The 23,495-nt window shown below is 43.6% G+C and overlaps 1 protein-coding gene across 1 annotated transcript in view; it reads left to right on the forward strand.

Annotated features, from left to right (window-relative positions):
* VPS41 (VPS41 subunit of HOPS complex) overlaps nt 1-23,495 on the forward strand; it is a 312,102-nt gene that overhangs the window by 48,836 nt on the left and 239,771 nt on the right. The window lies entirely within an intron of this gene.

A 23,495-nucleotide genomic window follows, 5' to 3' on the forward strand; every position in this document is an offset into this window, starting at 1 on the left:
TTTCTTTCTTAATATGGTAGGAAAGATAATCATATCATTTTTACATTTTAAAAAAATTTTTTTTTGCTGTGCAACAGATTGACATACATGCCTACAATGCCACAACAGCACGTATAAGCATTTTCAACAAAAATAATAGTATGACATGAGTGAAACTGCACAAGCTATTCTCGCCAGTGAACAGAAATACAGAAGTGGTAGATTTTCAGCCAGAAACATTCAAAGATAGCATCCAGGTGTTGTAAGGCAGATTTGATTGAGTTGCAGTGAGGCTTCTGACATGGAGGTAGGCCCTTCACATCCGGCAAGGGATCCAACGCCATATTGAAAATATTGCGTAGGTGAGATGCCGCCAGTGGCCACCCCTAGTCGTAGTTTGGTACAAAGTGAGCATCCCCAGTACGTCCAGTGGGGACCGGGATACCCCCCCGCCGATCCAGGGAGGGTAGTAGTGTAGCGATACCGAGCTTTTGGGAGCGAGGAGATCGGCCGCTTCTCCCAAGCTCTGTCCCCAGCAGGCAGCAGCAGTGTTTTTCGGGTCCTTCGGTGGATGACAGGATCCAGGTAAGCGAGGTATGTTCATCAAAGAACCCCACACAATAGGGAAGCCCTGTAGAGAGTGTGGCTGCAGTGTAGGGTTTCGCACCCCATAATCAATCCTATGAGCAGGAGCTCGAGTGATACACGTCTGCTCTGCTTGGAAGTCAGACTCCGCCCCACCCCCAGTGATATCAAATTTTAACACTTTGTCAACTGAAGGTGAAAAATACAGACATAAAGTTTTTTGTTCTGTTGGAACAAAACAGAAATGAACTTGTTTTTGTACATCAAGTTAGATATGTGTCGGGGGGGTGAGGGGGCATGACCGCCATAGTGAATGGTCGCACTTAGAGTGAGTTCCGGGCAAAATCACAATTGTGCAAATATATCAACTTCTCACTAGAGAAACCAAACCCTTAATTTGTTTAAGACAAACTGCATCTCCCTGAAACACGTTTTGAAGCGCTTCGCCACTTGACTGGTGGTCTTAACCTGAAACTTTTCTGAGACCTACCTGTGGGTGCAGTTGGGAAAAAATGGCTGGTCTCCCTGCTGATATTCCTGCTGGTGCACATAGCCGTGAAAGGAGTTGTCCTCACATATTTAAATGTAGGCCATATTGAAACATTGCAAACAAATCAAGTAATGCTTACCAACTAGCAGAGAAACCAATTTATCTGCCAGAAGCCACTAGGCACTGATATATTAATATACAAAAAAAAAAAAAAAAAAAAAAAAAAATAATGGCACTAACAGTCTTTAAAGTAAAATTTAAAGTAGTGAAAAGCAGCAAATCTATAGTGCAACAGCTCAAAAAACACCAAAAATTTAACATTTTTAAAAAGACATTACTAGCAGTACAGTGTACTAAAAATGGCAACAGAATGTAAAAAGAATGTCTACATTTGACCTTAATGCAATATATATATATATATATATATATATATATATATATATATCCATACAATAAATACAGTTTAATCATATATTTCTAACATAAAACTGCTGTGACAATCATTATCAATATCTGGAATGCTAATGTAATGCTAACCGTTAAATGGTAGGGTGAAGTCACTCCACCCCCATTCCCTGACTGTAGGAATGATATGACCAATTGAAACATCCTGTGCTGTTCGAAAGTAGTGAGCGAGTTAAAATTTTCAGCACATTTACAGGATTATATCAGTAAAAATTTCCCCCAAAAAAAGGTGTCTGTAACCCCTTAAGGACACATGACATGTGTGACATGTCATGATTCCCTTTTATTCCAGAAGTTTGGTCCTTAAGGGGTTAAGACAGCAATATTTCTAAATAAATACAGAAATAATACAAAATGTGTTGAACCAACCAATTACAAAGAATGTGCACAATGCAATCAATAAATTGCGTAAAGCGTGTAAACAAGTGATGTCACACACAATAAATTGGTGAACTAAATAGTACAACACCAGTATAAAGTGCTTCAAACTCTACTTGCATTATATAATCCACATGTCATATATATGTTAAAGAAGAAACACAACATATAGTGTAATATTGTCATAAAATAAATATTAACCATATAACTGTCTTTCCACTCGCAAATAAAGAGCAGGCGTGTCTGCCCAGGCTCCTCTCCACCACTGTAATGTGTAGTAGGTAGACCCAATGAATGTAGGACATCAGGCAGAAGAAGCCTTTCAAGAATCTTTGATGTGGCTCATAAAAAAAAAAAAATACCCCAATCAATATTAAATATTAAAAGCTTTAAAAGTCTACGCTAAAATGCGAACATCAGGGCTTGACAAATCCCAGATTGTTGGCGGCATGCACTGTAGGCAGACAGCAAGGGAGCTGTTATCTTCCTGCTCCCTCAAACTTGAGTTAGTGATGCCATGGTCGTAATATGACGTCACTCCTGCCTCAGCATCCCTAAGCGGCATGCAAGGAAGCTGAGCAAGAAGATCACAGCTCCCTTGTCTCCTGGCTGCAGTACGCGCAGTCAGCCACCTCCACTCTCCTCATCTAGCTGCCACTTGACCACAGGGAAAGCTGTAGGCAGCCTGGGTGGAATAAAATCGAATTAGAGTGTGTTAGTGCGTGTGTGTGTCTATCTATCTCGGTGTATGTGTCTGTCATGGTATATGTGTCTGGCTGTCATTGTGTGTGTCATGGTATATAATCGCATGGGAATGTTGTTTTTACTCATATTATTTCCAATGCCATGCTGGTCTCCAAGCAACTGATGCCACCTCTATGACTGAGATAATCATGCTTAATAGTCTCAGCCAATACAATGCTTTCCCATAGTATAGTATTTGGAAACTATTGTGCAATCAAAAAATTGCGTAAAACGTGTAAACAAGTGATGTCAATACATCTTTATGGGGCACATCTTTATGGGAAATATTCAGCACCTCCATGCAGAGTGTGGAGATGCTGAATGTAGATGCTGCACACTGTGGAAGCACTTTAGTGGCCATATGAGTGATTGCCACTAGAGGTGTCACTAGGCAGCAATGCACTTTTTATCTTGAAATGCTTGCAGGGACAGGCTAGAGACACTAGAACCACTAAATTAAGCTGTAGTGGTACTGGTGACTATAGTGTCCCCTTAAGAATTGTATTATTGTCTTTTGTTATTTTGAACAAATCCGAAAACCTGGCTTCTAGATTTATCAAGCCCTGGTATACACAGTCGCAGATAGAGTAGCTTCTATGTCCGAATGCCGGCTTTCTCATGGCAGTAGGATTCAATTTCGACTCCAAACCTCTTCTGGGAGGCGGGGGAAGTGACGTTTGACGTTTGACGTTCCGCAACATGATGAAGTCCGACGTGATGACATATTTTGAAGATTGGGTTTGCTTCATCAGATCTGCCCAACATTGGCTGCCCATTATTTTTAAGTCCATCCTGTGGGTGTGTGTAGCCCAAAAAGTCAGAGAATAATGACTTTCTTTTGGTTACACTTTATGTCTTAAGTTAAGTCTTTATGCATGTAAAGGAACTCCCTGTACCCCTGGCTGTGCACCTATGCAAAGGACTGCTTTCCTAGCTGGAACAGGGGACAAACCGCAGTACTTCTGGTCACAGTCACTTTCAGTCCTGGAACCGCTCCCTCCTGGAGCCGAATGGGAAACTTGCTCTATCCACCCCCAGGCACTGGATGACACTCAGTCCTGGGAGCTCTAGTCCTTACAAGGACTTTCCCAGTTGAATCCTCCACACTGGAACCTTTCCCCTCCCAATAACCAGGCGACACATAGTTCTGGGAGTATAAACTGTTTTAATCTGTCCAGATGGCCTGCTTTTATACAATTTCAGATACACACCCCTGACACACCCCTGACACACAAACAGGATAATCCCTCTCCTGGACCTGAGGGGACACTAGGTACAAGTTACAAACTCCTCCTCTGTGCCTGAGAGATAATTGAGTCAGGAACTGAACTAACTCAATTATCTCCAGGCACAGAAAAACATACAATATTACAAAAAACCCAAAATACCTTTAATCCCTTAAGGATGGCGGGCGTGCTATGCTGTCCTTGGGGACCCGGCTATAAACGCCGGGGGGCGGCATAGCACGTCCCAGCCATCCTTTGTACTTACCCGATCGCGGTGTGGGAACTCACCTGGCAGCCCAGGGAGTCCTCCTCCGTCTTTTCCGCCCCCCCTGTGCCATGTGATCGCGAGGTCCATAGCAATGCCAGCATGGGGAGTGTCTGTAATGACAGGTACTCCCCCTGCTGCCTGAAAAAAAAATTAAAACCGTGTAAAATACAATTATATATACCTAGATCATATATATATTTATTATATATATGATCTAAGTATATATATATATATATATATATATATATATATATATATATACACACACATACATACACTGTCTAAGTGTATTTTAATAATATATATATAATCAAAATACACATAGAATGATATTGATTTTATATATATATATATATATAATTTTCATTATATTTATTTATATATAATATAAAACAAATATGTAAATACATTAAGAATATAAAAAAGTGTACATTCGTTCTAACTGTATTTTTAAAATTATTATATATATATATATATATATATATATATATATATACATATATATAGATATAGATATCAGAATACACGTAGAACGAAATATATATATATATATATATATATATATATATATTTCAATTCACGCTGGGTCCCGCGTTCCTGCTCCCAGTCTTGTTTATTGCCTAGGTGCCACTCCGACCTCAAAATATAAAATACCTTGTTGGAAGTGCACTCACAGGACTCGATACTGTTGCCAAAAATGTGCCTTTTATTCAAGCTTCAAAAAGTTGATTACATAGTGTCAACATTTCAGTACACTAGGGACTTTTTTCAATAAGTATCACTGTATGTGTGTGTGTGTGTGTATATGTGTATATATATATATATATATATACCTATATATTAATACAACTACGGTAATTTAAAAAAATTATATATATATATATATATATATATATATATAATTCTACGTATATATTTATGTAATAATTTTACATAATTAGGTCATTTTATTAATTACAATTTGTGGGACCTACCTGACAACCCAGGCCAAAAGTCCAGGGAATTGAATTTGCTAGCACTATATTTAACCCTGTTACTTTCCAAGACACCATAAAACCTGTACATGGTGGGTACTGTTTTACTCGAAAGACTTAGCTGAACACAAATATTAATGTTTCCAAACAGTAAAATGTATTACTATGATATCATGAATTTTTTTTGCATTTTTCACACACAAATGGCACTTACACGGACTATATAATTGTTGTGATACGTTTTACTGTTTTGAAACGCTAATATTTGTGTTCTGTGAAGTCTCCTGAGTATAACAATTCCCCTCATGTACAGGTTTTATGGTGTTTTCAAAAGTTACATAGTCAAATATAAGGCTTGCGTTTCATTTTTTTTTTTAAACATGATTTTTTATTGAATGGTTGTTGTATTATACATAGACTTATGCGTGGGGATCAGACAGCGTGTATGGAGACTCGCAGGTCTCTACATACCATGTGCCATATGCATCTGTGTGTGCTCGCAGGCACACCATTTTTATTTTTTTTCCCTTTCAGGTTTATTTATTGTTGTGTCATATAAAGATTTATGCATGGGGATCAGATGGTGTGCATGGAGACTCGCAGGTCTCTATCGTATATTCCACATACCATATGTACCTGTGCGAGCTCGCAGGCTCCATGGTTTTTAGTGCTGTGTTTTGGCTTGCTGGCCTCCTGGCTCGCGTGGTATGTGTTCTCTCGTGCCCATGTCTTACAACCTTCCCTTTTTGCCATCTGTGATGTGCGTTTTTTCTGTTGCTATGTAGGGTCTGCATGACTATACGCGTGTGTCCGGTGGCCTCTCTTTTATATTAGGGGTCTGATATTCCCCGGAGTAATTGCTCCATTGCGTTCTTGTGTGTCTATCTCCCCACCTCCGTCTTCCTGTGTTCTTCTTAGCTGTTAGTTAGTCTGATCAGCTATCGCCTATAGGTGTCTGGTAGTTTGTTATTGTGCATGGGCGGTGTCGTGACGTGAGGTAATGTCCCCATTCTATTAGTCGTCCGCCTCGTAGTCTTTAGCTGTTATTGCGTTTCCTGTGTGTGTTATCTTGTCCGGTTTTGTCTGTTGTGTTCGTGTCCCTGCGTGTAAGTTAGTACGTGGCGTTTCAGTTTTTTCACATTGAAATTCGCCAGGTTGGTTATGTTGCCTTTGAGACCATACGGTAGCCCAGGAATGAAAATTACCCCCATGATGGCATACCATTTGCAATAGTAGACAACCCAAGGTATTGCAAATGGGGTATGTCCAGTCTTTTTTAGTAGCCACTTAGTCACAAACACTGGCCAAAATTGGCGTTCAAATTAGTTTTTCTTTTTTTTTTTTTTTTATTCTTTTTTTTGTTGTGCAGGTTGTTACATGGTTTCAACAGATGCCACAATAGCGTATTGCAAGGTTAATACACGTTAGGCAGTGGCATGAAAATTAGCACATTTTTGAACAGTTTTTTCTCTCTATGCTAAACGGTTATATTGTCGTAATAACAGTAAAATTAAACAGGTGAGAACAATTAATGTTTAACTGTGCTAGGTTAGCTATATTAATGTGATTATAATAGAATAATATGCTTTCATGTTTCAGAGGTATAATATATGTGGAACAGGTTTGTTACAGACTGTGAGGAATTTTCTTGTTCGGCTGTCTCATGGCGTAGGTGCAGACCTATTAGGTAAAGTTAAGGTAGGCAACGCCAGTGAGATTGCGCTGTGCCGAACTCTGGTGAAGCGCTTACAGTTATAGTTGCCTGTGGCCTGAGAGTAAATGCTAAATTAATAAAATAAAATAAAATAAATAGCTGGTTACGGCCTAGACATGCTAAGTGTAGCTTCTAGCGGGCAGATCTATGCAGTGCATGAGAAGTTATGTTGGTTACAGCACAATAAGGACACATGCTGCGAGGTGGGTATCAGGGCAGGAGAATCTTGGCCTGCTTAAGTTTAGTTTAAATTCAAGAGATAGAGGAAATATGGGGCTACTACCGCTAGCTATACATTGTTGATGCTGTTGTATAATAACGGCGGTATGGCTCAGGGAGATGCTGCCTGGGGTTCATGTGGTTTATGTGTCTAGACCTGAGGTAAGATAAGCTGGTATAGCTGAGACCAATGCAAAAGATAATAAAAAAAAATAATAATAATAATAAAAAATAGTTCAGTTCTACTTAGGCTTATAGAGTAGGAACTCAAAACCCAGAGCGCGGAGTGAAACATGTCTTTTGGACTGTCCCGTTGGTTGATGTTGCACCAGGTAGGTGGTGTCTGGCCACCCTTACAGCGATCGTCGATCTCCGTCGGCGGGAGGGTAGGTCTTGGTAGTTTGGGTAGTCCGCAGCCCTGTTCATGTGGTGGCTGTAGCGTAGGTGTCTGCGGGTGTCTTCCTGGGGATAAACTCTGTAGCATGTATGGAGTGTCTGTCCAGTGGTTGGCTACGGCCTGCGGAATACGTTGCCTGATTCTGAGAGTCTGCGGGGATGTTCAGTAGCCTCATCACCCCTGCGGCCTCTTGGGGATTACGTATCGTGTTTGGTGTCTCCTCTGCTGACGTTGAGGACTCTGTTTGGGCCCCAGCGGTATTGGATTTGGTGGAGGCGCAGGAGGGCTGTACATGCGCTCAGGGATCTCCTCCACGCCAGCGTTCCAACCGACAGGTCCGCATAAAAAGAAAGAGACATCCCCTCAAAGGGGTAAGAGGACTGTCCTTTTGTGGCATCTAGGACCATCTTCTTTTCTTTGGCTGAATGAAATTTTAGTATGAGGTCCCCTGTGTCAGCCTGAGGTGCCTTTGCTGGTCATGGTAGCCGAAATAGGTCCTCCAGGGTGATCGTTTTAGCCGCCTTAGGTGTCAGTAATTCCATGAGGAGTCGCCTGATAAAGTGCGGTAGTTCAGCTTCTGGTATGGAGTCCGTAACCCCTCTGAGCTTGAGGTTGTTTCGTCGGTGTCTGTCTTCCTGTGCGGTCATTTGGATTTCTTGCTGCAGAGTTTTTGGCTGCAGATCCTTGATCGCTGCTTGCAGATCCCTGATTTGGTTGGTGTGGCTGTCGGAGGAGGCCTCCACCTTTTCCAGCCTGTCTGTGATGCCCTTGATGTCACCCCAAATTAGGGCCACGTCGGCGGCTATCTTCTTATGGTGAGTCGCCATTAGGTCACCAATTGCTTCCATGGTCACTGGGGTGGGGGCCTTTGTGAGTGGTGGTCCCTGTGATTGGGAATAGGTCAGCGTCGCCAGTATGGAGTCTCCCCCATCATCGTCCGACGACCCCTCCGTGAAGTCCGAGCATCCGCCGTGCAAGGACTCCATCTTGGCGCCTCCTGCCTCGTGCGCCTGCCGCCATAGTTCCCCGATGTCCATGCCCTGTCGGGGCTTATCGGGCTTTGCTTTTTTGTTTTTTCACCCCATTCGGCTCTCCCGGTTCTCTGTGCCGTCTCTGGGTACTTTTTGTGTGGGTTTTGGTGCTGGCTAAGTTGCTTTAGCTGTAGTTTGTCCCGAAGCACCGCGGCCATGCGACCGCTCGCTTCAGATGCTTAGCTCCGCCCCCCCTCAAATTAGTTTTTTGCATTTTTCACACACAAACAAATATTAACACTAACTTTGGCCAGTGTTTGTGACCAAGTGGCTACTAAAAAAGACTGTACATACCCCATTCGCAATACCTTGGGTTGTCTACTATTGCAAATGGTATGCCTTCATGCCTCCGTGCACCTCCTGGTCCTCCACTGTCCAGCCGCGGCCATCGCAGCACTGACCGACACACACACACTGACCGACACACACTCACTGACCGACACACACTCACTGACCGACACACACTCACTGACCGACACACACTCACTGACAGATACACAGACACTCACTGACACTCACTGACACACACAGACACACACACTGACAGACACACTCACTGACAGACACACTCACTGACAGACACACTCACTGACAGACACACTCACTGACAGACACACACTTTCACTAACAGACAGACACACACTCACACATTCTTGCACACACTCACATTATTGTAATTATTCCTGGGGTCCAGTGGGGATCTTCTGTCTGGAGATCTCCTTCCTGCTCCTCACTGCTTCCTCGCACGCAGTTTAGTGATGCCGACACCGGAATATAATGTCCTATCCCGGCGCTCGGCATCACTACAGACTGCATGCGCACAGGCGCAGTGAGGAGTAGGAAGGCTGAGCTCCCTTGCTGCATCCACCTTCCCCTCCTCCCCGACCGTGTAAATTATAGCAGAGTAGGCACCTGCAATATGGGGAAAGCAGGTGCCTACTCTGCTTGGAACACTAGGCAAGTACTCGCAGCTTGCCGGGCCACAAAGCTGTCCATTGTGGGCCGCGAGTTTGACATGTAGGCATTAAGGTCAAATGTAGACATTCATCACATTCTATTGACATTTTTAGTAAACTGTACTGCTAGTAATGCCTTTGGGGTCCTTACAAATACCTATAAGTATTTGAGTATTTATTTATTTTTTTAATTCTTTATTTTTTGCTGAGACAGTCGACATCAAACATAGCATATACAAAAAGTGAACATGCCCTCAGCTATGTCAAAATATTCAAAACCAAGTACACAAGAATGGCCATAGCCGAGATTAAGAAGCAATGCCAATGGCAAGTACAATGGTCACTGCGTTTTGTGGTCACAAGGTGTTTTGTGTTTTATAAAATTGTAAATAATAGCAGAAAATAAACATTAAACACAAGGAATCATATGTAGTGATACCAACATCATAGGGAGATGCCAAATGCTCACATAGCCTTGGCACTTCTGGGGTCATTGTCAATAAGAAATATTCTAGCAGCAATGTTAAATCGTTGGATGTCGGTAGTATAAGCTGTGTTTATAGGTCAGATGATACCGGAAGCTAGAGGTATAGGAAAAGATAGAGATGTAAGAGTAAAAAGAGAATCCAACACTGGGGCGATTCGCAGGCAACGCCACCTACGGGGAGGTGGGAGCCGACCACCTAAAAGTTAGTAGATCCTGCCAGAGGGAATCTGTACTTTCTCCCAAGTAAGGAAAAGGGATTTAACCAGCAACCAAGTGAGGAAGCAGGGATAATGGAACCTGACCCTACTCCATCCACCCCAACCACCCACATCACTGGCCACCCAGTGTACTCATATTTTATCAAGAGCCTTCAGAGTTCCCTGTACCTGAGCCATCAATTTATCCTTAAGGTATGTATCTCTAACTTTCTGAACTACGGCATCCAGAGGGGGTCTCAAGCAAAATTGAGCCAAGGCTTGTCTAGCTGTTTTACCAGATTATGTAAAAGGTTTTGTTCTGTCTTCGTCCAGTTGTCGATGGGATCTTAGCTAGCCAATAGAAAAAAACCAAGGGTTTAACTCAACTCCCCTATCAAAAATTTCCTTGAGGAAATCCCTTCCCCAATAAGACTGCACTTCTGGGCAATCCCGCCACATATGGAGATAAGTCCCCCTTTGACCACATCCTCGCCAGCACAGATCAGTATGAATTTTGTTCATTCTATGTAGCTTACGGAACATTGTTTTATATGACTGTTCCTCCCATGTCTCCTGCCATGCAACCCCCTCTAAAGTATTACTCAGTTCAGTTTCCCATAGCTCAATATATTGTAAACTACCCTAGTCTGTTGTATTTGTGCCCTGAGACACATTTGTTCAGAAAATATCACTGCAGCTTTAGTCCTTAATAGTACTAAATTTGGATATATCTAAAGAAATTGCCATGCTTCAAAGGGGCTCTGACTTTCAAGTCATCAAAGGTTACCATGAACCCTCCCTTAAATATATAACATACCTGTGTGTTCTATGCCCTTGAAATCATGAGCTCTAAAACCCGGGGGAATGCTCTGTTTTAAAAAAATGGCATCAATGGGGAAGGAGAGGAGGCCAATCAGTATTTTGTTGCAGTGGTATCCCAGACTTTGAGAAAATTGAGGGATATGAGGGGTTGATGCTCCCTGGCCATCCACTTTAAGAACAGTGGAAGATCAGCGCCCATCAGAAGGGACTCTCATCCGGAGGAGTATACCACAATGCTTTCTGGCCAGTTTAGCTGCCAAATAATAAAAATGTAAGTTTGTCAGGCCAAGACTTCCTTCCGGTTTAGCACGGTATAAAACATTACAGGACACACTGTGTTTTTTGTTATTCCATATATAGGACCCTATAGTTTGTTGGAGAGGGGCTAAATTAGATTTAGTAAGCCTAACTGGCAGGGCTTTGAAGAGGAACAGTATTCGAGATAACACATTCATCTTAACTGAATGGATCCTGCCGATCCAAGAGATCGGCTTTTCGAACCGTATTTCCATATCATCAATGAGTTCCTTAAACATCGGTACATAGTTTTGCTGATATAAACAGGCGGGGTCCATTGTCAACTAGATTCCCAGATATTTAATAGGATGTCGGGCTATGTGAGTGTGGTAAGTCTGTCCAATGTGTGCTGTGTTCGCCACCAAGAGGTGTACAGGAAGACCTCCGACAACGCTGCTGTAGATTCCCTAGTTTAGGTCAAAGTCAGCAATGTCATCAGCATAACCAGATACTAAAAACTGTTGGCCTCAGTCAGTGACTCTTGGAATATTCCGGTCGAGTCTGATGGCTTGTAGAAGAGATTCTAAAGAAAGCACAAATAGGAGCGGCGACAGGAGACACACTCCGTTTCTGTCTAGTGCCGTTACTCTGTTTAAAATGTGTAACTGGGGCTTGTGATATTTTAATTTGTGACCTTACATTCGTATACATTTCTCTGATTGCTACAATGAATGGAATCATGAATCTCAGATGTATTAGTAATTCAAATATATAAGGCAATTTGACCCTGTCAAATGCCTTTTTGGCATCAAGATACAGGATCAATGACTGAGTTTTGGTAGCTACCTGCCTCCAAATGCTATCTATATTACGTCTGGTGTTTTCAAATAACTGCCTACCTACCTTGTATGAATCCCACCTGATCTGTATGGATCAGGCGTGTCAATAAAGGGTTCAGTCTACTGGATAAGATTTTTGCAAAAAATTTCGGATCATGGTTTATCAGGGAAATGGGACTATAGTTCGCAGGTATAGAGTCATCCTTGCTGGGTTTCGGCAACAAGACAATATTGGGGCTCCTTCATCCATGAGGTCATCAAACCAAGACTTCAAATGTGTTGTCAGTTCTTTACGAAAAGCATTTTAGTACAACTACCAAAGTCATCATGCCCAGAGGCTTTGTGTCCCTTCAAGGAAGTGATAGCTAAATTAATTTCAGGAACTGTAATTTTACTCTGGAACGGCCCAAAATTATTTGAATTCAATTTTGGTAGATCCAATTTGGTTAGGAAATCCTGTATGGCATTGTGTTCCCTATCCTTGTTTGCTGGCTCTGGGCAATTAGGTTCTACAATTTCTTGTAAAAACCATCTAAAGTTTTGGCTATATTGCTCGGAGGTTTTTGGAAGGACCCCGAAGCATCCTTAATTTTCGTGCTAAGGGAATGCCTCTGCCTCAGTCGGAGAGCACAAGCGAGAAATGAATCAATTTTGTTCGATATTTCATAATAAGTCCGTCTGGACCGAGTAATATCCCTAGCAGTATCTTCAAGGAGCGTTTCATGAATTGATAACTTCAATGTGTGTACTTTATTTTTTTCAGCACTTGGATCAGACACTGTACATTGTTGCTGTACAGTTTTCCGCGAGGATTCCAATAGGACTGCTAGTAGTTGTGTTTTCCGTTTTTTAGAGTGGCATCACGAATAAAGATGCCTCGGATGACTGCTTTGTAAGTCGCCCACACTTTAGCACAGGACAGTGCCACTGCCTCATTCGCTACAAACTATTCAGGGATCTCTTTACGAATGGTTGCCACAATAGTAGGATCTCGGAGTAAGAATGAGCTTCCAAAACCAAGGCGATGCAATGCAAAGTTTATCTAATGTCAGACCTATGTCAGTGTGGTATGATCAAGTGATGGGGCCCACTAAGGTACGTTTCATTTTGACTTGGGCCAGGGTGTTTACCAGAAAAAATTAAATTCTTGAGTAAGTATTATGGGGAGCCGCATGGAAGGTGTAATCCACCTTATCTGGATGGTGAGCCCTCCACACATCTATGAAGCCTCTCAGTTGTATAAATAGATATACTAACTTGCCTTATTCCCCCCCTGCCTGCGAACGTGGGCGCCCCTTACTAAAACTCCTGCCGACAGCTGGACACAGCATTGAAATCCTCACCAACTATAAGCATACCATGTGGCAGTGCGTTTACTAGATCGACTAAATTGGTCCAAAATTCTAGTGAAGATTTGTTGGGAGCATAAATATTGATAAAATGGATGGAGTGAGAATATTATGTTGACGAGAGGATTATAAAATGACCCCCCCCCTCCCGGGTCTGAGATTGTAAAACCGCTGTGCTTGCTGTGGGCCCTGGCCTCAAAGGTAGCACGATACACATGATCTTTTAAAGTAAACCGGGCTTCCCCTGGAAGATGTCTTCTGCAGAAATGCTATATCCTAATCTAAGCATTTAAGTTACCTAAACCTAAGGCACCATTTTTTCAGCACATTGAGACCCTTAACGTTAAGAGGTATGAGAAGATCGGGAAAATATAGCTATAAATCGCCTGGCTCGCAGACACACATACATACTGACATACATACAGACACACACATGCATACACACACACACACATACATACTGACATACATAGACACACACATGCATACTGACACACACATACATACTGACACACTCATGCAGCTAATTTTTCAGCCACCCTCCTGTTTCTTACCTTTTTGGGCGCAGGAGGGTGGTTGTGGCTGATGGGAGTCAGCTGTCTCTCCCCTCCTCACGGTCACCACTCTGCCTCATCCCTACCACATGGAGTAAGCTGGGAATAAGTGACTGGCCATCACTTCCTCCCAGAGCTGACCGGGCTCCTGAACACATATGCCCATCGGGTGGACCTAAGTGTCTGATTCTTGGTACACTGTGGAACTGTTCCTAACCAGCATAGCCTGAACGCATCATTAAAAGTACGCAGGGCATTAGGACGCTGTAGAAAACAATGATACAGAGTTCCCTCCAGGGTCTGGCCTGGATGAAAGATTGTGTGTTTCTGGGTGTGTATATGTATATAATTTACTTTTGAATTATATATATTTTTTACATTTATTTTTAAATATAATTTTTTTTTCTTCAGGACTGTTTCCCTTTAAATGTGCTACAGCACAACTAAATAGACATTCTCCCAAACTTTACTAAAGTCTTGGATAAGTTTGATGGATATCATTTAATAGACAAGAAGAAAGACTGTTACGGTTCTGGGCTACTTACTGTTATATTTTATTGGGAAGACCTTAAGGGAGATAAAATGCCTTTCATAGGATTAGAAAGAGACCCTAAATCTCCACTCACCAAAAAAAAATGAATCGCTCAGAACTTTCAGTTTTATTTTGCCAGCTTTCCTCATTCTTTGTCTCTTAGCTGTTTCTACTTTAAAATTAATTTTCTTCTTTTCTTGTCTTTCCAACTTGTTTTTGCTTTTGTTTGTGAGTTGTATGGGCCTTGTTCCAGTACACTTAGTCACCTTGAAAATCAACTCTTTCATATTATTTTTTTTTTCTTTGTTTGTTGATAGAATAAGGTTGGTTTCAGTGGATCAATTTTTTTTTGTTTTGCTTGAAGAAAAAAAACAAAGTATGTTTCAACTTTAAAAATGTATGGTGTACCTTGGCAGGAAGTTATTGTAACAGTTTATAATAGTTACAATGAATTAGGAGTGCACCCCACAAAAAGTAACCAAATTCTATTAGATAAATACACATCAATGTGCTAATATACACATATATGCATAATCCATGTATCAAACTAGAAAAATACAAAAACAAGAAACTATACATTGTATGGTTGTATACATTTTGCATATACAAAATTTCTAAAAAAAAAAAACAAAACACTATTACAAACAACTACAATCAAAAGCACCAACCAAAAAAAAGTGTCTAAATACATACCAAAGAAAGACCATATGACTGGAATCTCCCGTCGAGGAACCCGCTAAAATTATAAAATCCAATAATATACAAAAAGGATCATATTTATTAATTTTGCATAATGTTAATGCATGTTCCAAGATACAAAATATCTCTTGCCCAAGTGGTGAGATGCTTAATAGCAAGCATACACATATTAATTTTCCTATAATAAAGATAGAAATAAAAATGCCACTCATGGCAAATGGGTGGCCTCTAGAAGGTTGAATTTACACAGTAAAACAAAAAAATTAGGTAGGGGGCATTGATGCCCAGAGAGTAGTTTCGTGTTCGGTGCATAAATTGACACCAGTGTGTAGAGTTTGTCGGCAATGGTGCCTTTCAGGAAAATAAATCTCCCCTGCGCGTCCGACATCGTGTCCAGTTCCTTAAAGTCCAATTTGGCAGCTAAAATGATGGCCACTCCCGCCTTGCGTGACGTGGGGTGATTGCTGAAGGAGTTGCGTGGGTAATATTGGTTCCGCAACCTCGGCGCGGAGCATTCCAGGAAGTGAGTTTCCTGGAGCATAGCTACCGAAACATGAGCTTTCTGTAGGTCGCGTAGCAGTTGTGTGCGACGCTCCGGGACGTTCAGGCCCCGGCAGTTAAGACTTAAAACGTGCAGAGGGGTAGATTGATAAGACATGGCCATCCCGGCAGGTGTCTCCAGGCAAGCGGAGACCTCCAACCCGTTCCACTGAAGGAGTCCTCCTACTCCCACCCCGTGGCTCCCCCCCCCCCAGGCGCCGGCGTCTGGCGACGGGACCAGAGGAGCGGGCGGTGCAAACTCAGGCGAGATAAGGGGTCACTGCTGTGATAGTAGGGGTACGTTAGGAAGTCTTCTCCCCTCTCCCCCCTAGGTCTGTATGTCGTGTCGAGTCGTGAGGTCCAAACTCACGTCAGATCCAGGTGTGTCGTCAACTTTCAATGCAGGTGGTATGCCGTGAATGCAGAGTTGGCGCCAAAGGCAGGAGGGGGTCACCAGGAGAGTACAGGAAACAGAGGGGGAGGGAAGGAAAAGTACGACACAATAAAAAAAATGGGGAAAGAGCCAAATCCCCAAGTAGAGGTGCCTCCCGTAAGGTAGGTGAGAAAAGAAAGGTCACCTTGGTACCTCCCTAAAACCAGGAGGGAAATAGTCGTGCGACAGCTGGGGCTGCCGGGGGCCACCTCAGCAAACAGACCGAGACGTGCACCCCCGGGTGCTCCGCCGTCAGGGAGAAAAGCACGACCCTAAGTTGGGTTCCGTAGCTCGGTCCCAGACCGAGAAGGGTACGTCAGATAAATGTGGTGTCTAAGTGGTAACCACTGTTCCCGCCCCGTCAGCCCCACAACCCCATGTGATCCTAATACCATAGGACGCCACCTTGTAGGATAAATATGGAACAACATATATGCATATCAACATTGTAACCTTTAGGACATATAATAACAATAACAATAACCTCTAAGGGGGAGTTCCTCTTGGTGAAGTTGGTTGCATGTGTTTCTCTCTACACTACTGCCCTCACCTCCCTTGTCTCCTCCCTTCCCCCGAGGGGTCTTCCCCCCCCTATCAGTCGTCGTGCCCTCATGAAGTCCTCTCCAGCCCTGTCGCGTTGTGTCATGTGGGCCCGTCAGTCAAAAGCACATCTATGAAGGCCATTCGACGGTCGTTTCCCTATCAGGTCACCCTCCGCCCACCTCCCGGGAGCCCGTCACAGGGTATCAGAGGTGCTGATTAGTATAGGGGCGCTAGCCTCCCGTCCCTCTCGCTTGCCCCTCCCTTGTCTTGTCCCTTCCTCCCGTGTGGTAGGGTTAAGTACGCTAAGTGTGCAGGGTTAAGTACGCTAAGTGTGCAGTCATGTACGCTAGGACATTTTCTGCTTACAGGTGCCGTGGAGGCAGACTAGCTATCAAGGAGGGTATATACCCTACTAGCGGGGTGTTTGGCCTAGGCAAGGTAACACGTGTGCATTAAACATTATCATGGTATAAGACATATGTGGTAAAGAAGTGATACGACCAGTAATGTACGCTCGGCATCCGGGAACCGTTCATTGGGTACACAACGAGCCTCTTCCGGGGATCTGTAATGGAGTTCTTCCAGACTACCATTCTACCCAAGCAGAGGTGTCCCTTGTCACAGCGAGTAAGAGACCCATGTCAGGAAGCCCCAGATAATCATGCCGCTGTGCTTGGTATTTCTCCCTTTCCCCTCCCTAGCCGGTCCCCCTCCCAACAAACGAAGATCCAGTGGGGTGAGTCCAGTGTCCGCGTCAGATCTCCTGTCAATAGGTGTCATCCCAGAGGAACTGGAGCGATAAGTGGCAATGGCTGATCCCATCACCCACGCCCCAAGCACATGAGATTCAAAGGATTCCGAGTAGTGTAGGTCCGTTTTCCGGGGTAGTGTAGGGAGTGCACCTCGGGGCAAAAATAGAGGCGAGCTCCAAAGCGTATCCCCGCAGGTGGGCAAAGGGGTCCCCGATGTTTAAAGTACAAGGAGTGCTGGGCTGGAATGTGAGAGCCTAGGGGTGAGAGACCTCATGAAAGGGCTGCTTAATGTTCCGGCTCCTCCGGGGCATTACGCCTGCGGGGGGCCGGTCCTCGAGGGGGGTCCTCCCCGCGTCTCCTAGGTGCTCGCTGTGGTCGGGGTCTGCCCCCCCCCGTGGACCCAGTCTGGTATGGGTATCAAGGGTAGGCCTATCTCCTCCAAAAATCTCGGTATCTCCTCTGGCCATCGAACCGATGCCCAGCCATTTTGGTGGCGGGCAAGGAGGGAAAAGGGGAAGCCCCAGCGGTAGGGTTTTTTCCTCTCCTGTAAGGCCGCGGTTAAGGGCTTTAGTGCTCTCCGAGCCTCCAGTGTAATTGGTGAGAGGTCATTGTACAGGGAAATCGATGCTCCCCCATATTCCCAGGTCTGTTGGGAACGAGAGGCCTTCATGATAGCGTCCTTCTCTTTGAAAGAGTGTAAGCAGCATATCAGGTCTCGGGGTCCGTCCTCCGGCAGCCGGGGGCGCAGGGCTCTATGGGACCCTCGGGGTTTGGGGGGTATCAGTGCGTCGGTGGCGTCCCATTAGTGCTTATGATCGCTGTGTCGGGGCCGTTTTAGGTGCAGGCGGAGCGGAGCTCACAGTTTATGCAGCCATCTCGGTCTGAGCTCAGGCCACGCCCCTGTGTGTGTAATGTTACTGTAGTTTTAACTCAGCAGCTGAAACCATTGCTGCCACCAGAATAGCGGAGTGAAACTCAGCAAGACTATTTGATTGGGACAGTATGGTGGTGTCGCACATGTGCACTAGTCTCCCACTGTCTATGAGGAAACATTGGATTATCTGAGATTGTCTAAAGCAGGGGTTCCCAATTAATTTTTCCCGTGGAACCCTTTGACATAATGCGCTAACAACGTGGAACCCCAAAACATTTTTGGCGCCGTAGCGCAGATAGTAAACTGATAGTTGTATTTAGGAGCAGGTGTGCTTTTGTGTGTACAGTTGGTGTTTGTATGTAATGTTAGTGTTTTGATACAGGGGTGTGTTTGTATGTAATGTTTGAATGTTGTGTTGGTGTTTGCTGGGATGTATGCACATATACGTGTTTGCTGGGATGGTGTTTAATTGCTGGGATGTATGCACATATGATTACTGTACGTATGCCACGTACATACATATATAAACAAATTAACACACAGACACACAAAAACCATTGACACATACACACACAGACACAGATACACACCTTGACACATGCACAGACCTTGATACACACTGGCACATACACACACACTCAGATACACACAGTGACACATATACAAATCTTGACATACACGTACACACATTGACACACACTCAGACACACCTACTCTTTGACAGACACACATATACACTCTCACTGACAAACACACATACATACACACACACTCACTGACAAATACACATACACTGGGCTGAACGGCTGGCGTGCAGTCCCTGGGGTCCAGTGGGACTGCTGGGCTGAGTGGCTTGTGTGCGGTCCCTGGGTTTCAGTGGGGCTGCTGGGCTGAGTGGCTGGTGTGCGGTCCCTGGGTTTCAGTGGGGCTGCTGGGCTGAGTGGCTGGCATGCGGGCGTACTGCGAGGGAGCAGTGATCTTCCTACTGACCTCCCTCGTGCGCCTCTTAGTGATGCCAGGGCCAGAGTGACGTAATATTCCAGCTCCGGCATCCCTGCGGTACCCTCGAGGGAGCTGAGCAGAGGAGAGTGCTCCCTCGCCGACCGCCTCAATTATCAGTGGCCATTTTGTTTGCAGAAATTCTGGCAGAACCCCATTCCCACCAATTGGGAAATGATGGGCTACACTAATGTTCTCTGCCACAGAGGCAGGATGGGGAGCAGTGTGGCGAGGGCTGAATGGTAAGTAAATCTCAACTTTCAAACCTTCAAATGGGAGGGAACCTAAATAGGTAGCTGGTCATTATAGCACTACTAATACATCTCTCTATTCCTAATGCTGTAGTGCTCCTTACGTATTTGCTTCAAAAACTGACACTTATAGATTTCTGACTTATGTGCATAACTTTTTTTTGTACTTGACCTGTACATTACTACATATTAAACAACAAAGTAAAAAAAATGCTAAAATACCGTGTCCTCTTCCTTTAATGCCACTTTTGCTGGGTTGTTGTGGGTAAAAAAAAAACTATTCAAACATTTAAATGTGTTCTTTGATCAAAGTGAACTCAAGCTGAAGCATAACATAAGCATAGCCCCTGAGAACTCCTGGCCAAGGGAAGATTTGTTAAGCTCTTCCTACTTTTTTTCTCTTAATATGGAAAACTCTATAGGAAAACAGTGAGGCAATTTTTTCCATTGGGAAGGACCTAATGCGCTCGCAGCTTATTATTATTATTTATTATTTGTTTTTCAAAATTTTTATTTTTGCAGTGCACATAAATGATACAGGCAGGCTTGAGGTGCCCTCGGGCATTTCCCTCGCTTAACATGCGTGGCATATGATTAACAGGCACAATTTTATAGTATAATCAGGCTTAATTGTTGTTATGTTAGAGCATCAATTTTAAGCATAGGTATATCATGCAAACAGGATTGGTCTGTGAGTAAACTGGACTAGTAGCAACCTAAGTAATACAAGTAATACAGTTTTAAAATGCTAGTGCAGATATACTTTTTTTTTGCTTTTTAGCAGTAGTGTTTAATTGAGGCCCATAGGCACCTCAAAACCCCTTCAGTCACTTACCTGAGGCAGTGGCGATGTCCCGCGTCGCTGTCTCCTCCTCCGCGCCGCTCATCCTACTGGCTCTGTCGGCCGGTGGGCGAGACTGATCCCGCCCACCGGCCGAGGAGACCTAATGCGCATGCGCGGCAATGCCGCGCATGCGCATTAGCGCTCCCCATAGGAAAGCATTGAAAAAGATTTTCAATGCTTTCCTATGGGGAAATGAGCGACGCTGGAGGTCCTCACACAGTGTGAGGACGTCCAGCGACGCTCTAGCAAAGAAAATCTTTGTTAGAAATCAGGAAGTTCCCTATAGTGGCTGTCTAGTAGACAGCCACTAGAGGAGGAGTTAACCCTGCAATGTAATTATTGCAGTTTATAGAAAACTGCAATAATTACAGTTGCAGGGTTAGGAGTAGTGGGAGTTGGCACCCAGACCACTCCAATGGGCAGAAGTGGTCTGGGTGCCTGGAGTGTCCCTTTAAGCTATTCAGGCAAATTACTGCAAGCGACATAATGTTAAAGGGAAACTCCAGTGCCAGAAAAACGATCCGTTTTTCTGGCACTGGAGGGTCCCTCTCCCTCCCACCCACCAATCCCCGGTTACTGAAGGGGTAAAAACCCCTTCAGTCACTTACCTGGGACAGCGGCGATGTCCCTCGCCGCTGTCTCCGCCTCCGCGACGCTCCTCCTAGTGCTTACGTCGGCCGGTGGGCGAGACTAATCTCGCTCACCGGCCGAGGAGACCTAATGCGCATGCGCGGAAATGCCGCGCATGCGCATTACGTCTCCCCATAGGAAAGCATTGAAAAATCATTTCAATGCTTTCCTATGGGGTTTTGAGCGACGCTGGAGGTCCTCACACAGCGTGAGGACGTCCAGCGACGCTCTAGCACAGGAAACCTGTGCTAGAAACAAGGAAGTGACCTCTAGTGGCTGTCTAATAGACAGCCACTAGAGGTGGAGTTAACCCTGCAATGTAAATATTGCAGTTTATGAAAAACTGCAATAATTACAGTTGCAGGGTTAAGGGTAGTGGGAGTTGGCACCCAGACCACTCCAATGAGCAGAAGTGGTCTGGGTGCCTGGAGTGTCCCTTTAAGCAGATACGTTTAGAGGTAGACAGGCTATTTAAGCAATGAGTCTGGCATGCATTAACAACAGTAGTAAGTACCACTGTTGCCCACTGGCTGAAAAAACATTAGCTAAAGGCTTTGAGACAGTCGCCCCGTGTGGGCCCAGGAGACAGAGGATCTAAGCTGTGTGGTAGGTATGCTCAGCTGCGTAGTCCCGCTGTGTTGCATTCCACATTTCAGGGATCAGCGTCGGTGTTGGAGGGCTGCGGTTATGGTAGCTGACCTAGCGCAGAGGAACATCAGCGCTGGAATCGGGTGAATAAATAAAAAGTTTTTAACCCTTTATTGGACATGGGGGAGCCGTGAAGGAAGGGGGACCAGAGTAGTACTATAGTGTTAGGAATACAACTTTGTATTTCTAACAATAAAGAATACATTTAATTCTCCTTTAGGTCCTGGTTAGGTGCCGCTCTTAACCTATGTTAAAGTCTACCAATCCAGTTGTTACCTTGTCCCTTAAATTATGAGTATATGTATAACTACTGCAAATCAATCCCAGTGCATTCACCGTATTCACAAATGTAAACAATAATGAAGCTTAAATGCACAAATCAAATATGATTAGTTTTTATCATTTGTACATTGATGATACTTGTTTTAATTTAATATTTATCTTTATTGTAATGAATCCAATCTTGTATAATCTCAAATCTCTGTCATTTAAAGGGTTACTATAACCATTTTTTTTTTAACTAATGTTGTCATTTATAACGGCCTTCTTGGTATTATGGGCCTTGCCCACCCCTATTTTTTAAACCCCAAATTTGTAGATTATGTAAAAATGTACCCTAAATCCATCACCTGGCGAAGCTCCAGCTAAATTCCATGCCCCGTCTAATTTAACTTGTCTCCGAGATCCAATGCTTCTTAAATGTTCTCTCCAGCTTAGAGCACATGCAAGCACTCTGAGCTGGGTGGGGGGGATCTAAAAGCAAAAAGGAGGAGAGAAATGTAGGGAGGCATGGAGGGAGGGGACAGTGAATATTTACCTTACAGGTGCTCTGACAACAGATGTAATTTTGGCACAGAACTGAAACTAGGTCAAAAAAAGAGATCCAGGCTGCCTTACTACCATGTGCCATGGGTGCAACTAACCCCCGGCACAAAAGTGCAAATACCTTTGAATGTGCAACATTTCAAACATAAATGCGGCACATAAGATTCCTACCACAATGTCCACTTGTAAAAGCGAAAGTGGTCATGGTGGTAGGAGGAACTCTTTAAACATGCTTTGTTTGCTGGACTTCATTATTTTCTTCTTTTTTTTTTTTAAACAAGTTACAAAGATTTTAAATGATTGAAAAAACAAAAAAGACAGGGAATGCAAGTAAAAATCTGTATTTAAAAATGACTGAATTGTATATAAAAAAAAAATGGAATAGCATATATTTAATAGTAATGGCAAACCCACTAGATATTATTAAACTGCCTGTCCTATGATGCTCAGCCAACATGGCTGGTGGTGCATTAGGGTTGCTGTACTTGATTAATATCTGATCACTAAGGTTAGAAATTACCTTAAAAAGTTTCTGTTCTTAATTTTACACAAAAAAGAAACAATTATAAATATATAATGTGTGTGTGCATGTGTATATTAGGATATCTGTATGCATAACATTATTCAGTGAAATACACACAATAAGACACATAAATATGAATAAAGTAATTAGACAGAAATATAATTCATTTGTATTATTATCCTATATGATTAACACCATCCCAATATTATGTATTTACAACATTAAAAACTCCTTTGTGAAACATAAACCTCACTCCTATTTATTTTGTCAGGAATCCTAATTTTCTCAGGTCTTCTAATTTCAGTTCCCCCCCTTGAGCTCCAAAGCATCATATTTCCACCAGGCTGACTGTCTGCTCTGGATGACTAATCGTCATGGCACCTGGTGCATTCAAGCAGGCCTGTGCAGTGGCATAGTCATACCTAGTTATGTCAGCACACCTGATGTTTTATTAAACACTATTGATTTTTTTACCCGGGGGACTTTTTTTT

The sequence above is a fragment of the Pelobates fuscus genome, chromosome 4 (genome assembly GCF_036172605.1).
Source record: "Pelobates fuscus isolate aPelFus1 chromosome 4, aPelFus1.pri, whole genome shotgun sequence".
NCBI lineage: Eukaryota > Metazoa > Chordata > Amphibia > Anura > Pelobatidae > Pelobates > Pelobates fuscus.